The sequence below is a fragment of the Phalacrocorax aristotelis genome, chromosome Z, assembly GCF_949628215.1.
Source record: "Phalacrocorax aristotelis chromosome Z, bGulAri2.1, whole genome shotgun sequence".
NCBI classification, from domain to species: Eukaryota; Metazoa; Chordata; class Aves; order Suliformes; family Phalacrocoracidae; genus Phalacrocorax; species Phalacrocorax aristotelis.
This window is the reverse complement of record NC_134311.1, coordinates 38,581,128-38,585,881: the sequence shown is the minus strand read 5'-3', so window position 1 is coordinate 38,585,881 and position 4,754 is coordinate 38,581,128.

The window sequence follows — 4,754 nt, the reverse complement described above, 5'->3', positions numbered from 1 at the left end:
TAGCACCAAGTATTTTTAAATCTTTTATTAACAGAGAAGAATTTTTATAATATATGGGGAGTCTATTTTTGTCATGTTGATGTTAATCATTGCTAATAGTTTTGAACCCACAGGCAACCTTATTCATTAACTCTTATGATCATTTGTCTAACCTTTTCACAGTGTAGTCGAATACTTGTGCTACAAACCTGTTGTATATGTGTATTTAATGTTGGTCGTAATTTTTGTTGTTGTTTTTTTTAATTTCTCCTTTTAGAACATAAAAATAAATATATTGAAGTTTAACTAAAAACTTTGATGGAAACTGTTTAGTCACTTTAAAAGAAAAATATGCACATTGCTGAGTGTATAGAGTATCAGAAATGGTTTGATTGGGGGTTTTGTTCTTTTCCTTCTTCCCATCCTTTTCCCTTCTCTTTTGTTTTTCTTTGAAATTAGAAGAAGTAAAATTCTGTCGGGGTAGACGACCAACAACAGGAGAATCCTGGGCAGTGTTGACAGCGTTTGCAAAGAATATAAAATTGGTAGGCAGGAGAGAGGTTTTTCAGTTGGATTGTCAGAATCTTCTTTTGAGAGGCTTTTCTCTCTCGGAACAATGTCTGTTGAACCAGTAGGAATTGCTGGGAGAGACTGTGTGTATTGCCCTACTGCCCTGTCCCCAGCTGAGTGAGAAGCATCCTTTGAGACTCCAAGTGACCTAAGGAAAACTGGAGGTAATTTGCTCAGTAAGGTAAAAATGGAGGAGCAGGAATCTTGTGCTCTTTTAGGCTTCGTTTTATGCAGTTTAGAAATGCATAAATTCCTGTGCCCTTTTCATTCCTCTCCTCCCCTTTCCTTCCCCATTCTGAAGAGAACCTGAGCAAACCATAACCCTGTGCGTCATCTTTTGGTTTATTTTCTGAGGCTGTTGCGAATTGTACCTCATTTAGAATGGTAACAGAAAAAGCTTTTTCATGTGTGGAACCTATATTGCTGGGTCTTTAGTTACAGTTTCAGAAAAAGTTGCTGCTTAGTATGAAACTGACCAAGCTTCATCTCACATAATCCCTGTAAAGGGTAATACAGCTGACTGTAAACCTTTAGTGCAGTTTTACAGAAACATTTATGATGAGTTACGGAAACTTCCTTTGAAGTTTTGGCCTTACCATGTAAAAGGATAGGAGTCCTTAAAGTTCAAGCTGAACAAATAAGCCACCGATTTTATTCTACTTGTGCAAAGCCAGAGAAATGTCATTTAAAGCATGAGATCAAATTAAGTGTTGTCTTTGTTTCAGCTGATGAAGTCGCACCTGCCCTTTTTCTGCATTTGTATTAAGGTTTAGTCATCTCTGCTAAGGAGTTCATGCATCTTCTGTCCTCTTCCCCCCCAGCTGCCTTAAAGACACAGTTATTTGCCTGAATTTTCCTTCTCCCCCTCCTCCTTGTGGTCCTTGTCTTCATTTACAGGATGTTCTTCCTGGAAGGCAACTCCTGAGCCTGTTCTACAGTGCAAGCAAGAAGGCAACTGTCAGTACTGCGAACTCTTTAGAGCTTGACTGGCTCTGTAGGTATTTCAGTGCAATTTTCTGGCATAAAATGATTCCAGATCTGTTTAAGCTTTTGGAATTAATGAAAAGTATTGCATAGTTTTTCAGACAAGAAAAAGGAAGGAAATAAAGTAGTTTTGTGAAAGCATGCTTAGTTAGGAGCAATATGTCAAACATAAAATGGCATATGTGGCTCTGTGTACCAGTCAAGTCATTGTTTCAGTCTTATTGGCTCTCAGAACCAACTTCTCTATTACTAGTCTTAATGCTATTGTGCTGCGTGTATGTGGTGTGTGTGTATATTGCCTGATTGTGCCAAGCAGTGGCACATGTCACAGTCCTCCAGGTAATCAGACTTGGTACAGATTGAATTCCGAGAACAGGCTGCAGCCCCAGCCGACCACAGGAGTGACCTGAAGCAGAGGTATGGCCACTCTCCTGCTGGGGAGTGCAACAGAATTCCTGTATGAGCTGCTGAAGGCGATTGTCGTAGCAGCTGCTCTCATGGCTTTCATGTAGCCTTCTAGCAGAATGCAGTTCATGATCTTTCTGTCCTCTCTTCTCCATGCTATTTTACAAACTCACTTTTTTTCTAGTGTTCTTTCAGCTGCTAAGGAGACTTCTGTACCTGCAGTATATCTGACTGTGCAGTTTCAGAAGCTGTATTCTTTAGGAATGTTTTCATATTAATGTGAAAAATAAACCGCATTTTTTCATTGCTGATCACAATAGAATATTCCAACTAATTCAGTTTTAAAGTACAAAACCTACAATGTTCTCATACAATGGCTTGGATATTGTAATACTAATGACAAAAGCTTGCTCTTCCTGCCTTTCTTAGAGTTATTAAAGAAAATGAAAACAATAAATTGGCTATGCTGGTACCAGGAACCTGCATCAGAATATCCCATGTAAAAGCTCTGTCACTAAGGCAAGGGAGTAGAAAAAAAATAAAGTTTTCAGGAACTTTGCTGCTCCCTACTTCCTTTAAAGGTGTTCACTGTCAAACTGTAGAACAAGGCAGTGGCTGGACTGAAGAATGTGGCAGGTATCCAAACAGGCTGGCAAGAACAGCTTGAGGACTAGCGTAATCCTACTGGATACTAGTTTTGTCACAACAATGCATGTCATTATAACCCAGAAACTTCCTTCTTGTTGAATTAAGGCAGTGTCCGAAGGAAGCAACATCTAGTTTGAAATAATGTAATTTTAAAGTATCAGTTAGGAATATTAAAGGATTTCATGAAGGATGTGCTGTACTGCTCCAGTACTGTCACTTTACACCAAAAGATAGATTATATTGGTAGGAGAAATATTCATGGTAGCTGAGTATGGAACGTGATTAGATAGAACAATAAATGTAACATTTGGTTTTAAATATAAAACCCTAAATAATTATATTTCTTAATCCCTTGGTATAATAATGTCAAGTATTTCTCTTTAGAACAAAAAGGCAGTAACATAAGTTTTTTGTTATAGGGAGGGAAAAGTGATTTATAGTACAGTACTGTGAAGTTCTCTGGAGGCAAGCAAACTTAAATGTATTTACTTGGGGCGAAAGGGGAAAAAGGACTGTAAAATGTAAATAGTACCACTCATTTCAGATCCAGTTCTCTGCATTATGGTCCTAGAAGGAGCAGAATGCCAACAAATGAGAGGTTAACAGCAGCCTGACATTGCACCCCTTTTGAATTCAAAGAAGAGGTAGAAGTTTCCTATAAATCAGCTTCTCCATCGTCAGAAGTATGTGTAGCATACGTTTGTATCAGCGTGCCATTTTTTTAATCTTTTATGTCCTTAAGGATTTTGCTCCTATTTACACTGGGTTTTCTAACAGGGCAAAATTACAGTGTGTTGCTGTCAGAATTTGTCCTGCTTCTGATTCTTAGTGTTCTCTTAAGGCTGAATAAACCCTGTTCTCTCATCCTCTCCAGGGATGGCATGTGCTACACCTCCCTGACCACCTTGGCAGCTGTCTGCTGGTCACCTGCTTCACTATGTTAGTGGCTTTCTTGTGCTAGAGAGCTCTAAATAGGACACAGCACTCCACATGCAGTCACACAGTGCTGAAAGCAGAAGGTGGCTGGCTTTCCTGGACCTGCTTGCTTCTCTGATAGAGCCTCGTATGTGGCTGGTTGTCACCACCGCAAAGTCACACTGCTGACTTAGGTTCAGCCTGACCACCAGGACATACAGGCCTATTCTGTAAGGCTTTGTAACTAGTTGGCCCCCAACCCGCGCTGTTGCGTGGGGTTATTTCTGCTGAGAGGAAGGACTTTGCATTTGCCTTTGTTGAACTTAAGGAGGTTTCTATCAGTCCATGTGTCCAGCCCCTATGGCACTGGTTCTCTAGCACTGACTGCTTGCTTCCCTTTTCTTCCCCCTGCCCCTCCCTGCCATGTCTGGTAACTTCTCCCCAGCTTGCCCCATATACACAGTCATAAACATTTCCCTAGAGGGAATCAGGTTGGGCAGACACGATTTGCCATTGGTAGACCCATGCCGGCTGTTCCCAGTCACCATCCCCTTCATGTGCCTAGGTATGGATTCAGAGAGGATCTGCTCTAACCTCTAGGACTGAGCTCAGACTGCTCACTCGGTAGTTCCCTGGATCCTCCTTCCTGAAGATGGGTGTGACACTTGCCTTTTCCAGCCACCAAGAACCTCCTGATTGCCGTAAGCTTTGCAATACCGTAGAGAGTGGCCTTGTGGTGCCATGAGCAAGCGCCCTCAGCAGCACCCTGTCTGGTCCCATGGAGTGTTTTATGTGTCTGTAGGGTGAAGTAGTCTGTTTCCACCAGCAGGTACTGGTACATATGATCCTCACTTGGACTCTGTGAAGTACCATTTAAAATGCTAGTTATTAGAGCTAACACTTTCGGATAAAGGCAAGGCCATGCAGGTGGCATAATCTCTCTGGTACCAAGTGGGAGATGCCCACCAGCTCCTCTGGCACCATGTGTGTCCTGAGCTTGTCCTGCGGCCAAGGGCTTTGCACAGCCCATCACAGCCTAACGCCGCCTGAAGCCCACACTGCACCTGCTCAGGTTAACCACGATGTGGGTCACCGGCTCCTCAGGGTGTAATGGTCTTCTGGTCAGGATTGCTGTGCTCCCTCCGCTGTCCCCTGACGTGGGTTATACTACCTTTCTGCAGATCCTGTTGTAGATTCGGGGAAATGTGCGGCCAGAAAGCAGACCTTAACCAGGGAAAACCAAGGTGAAAAAA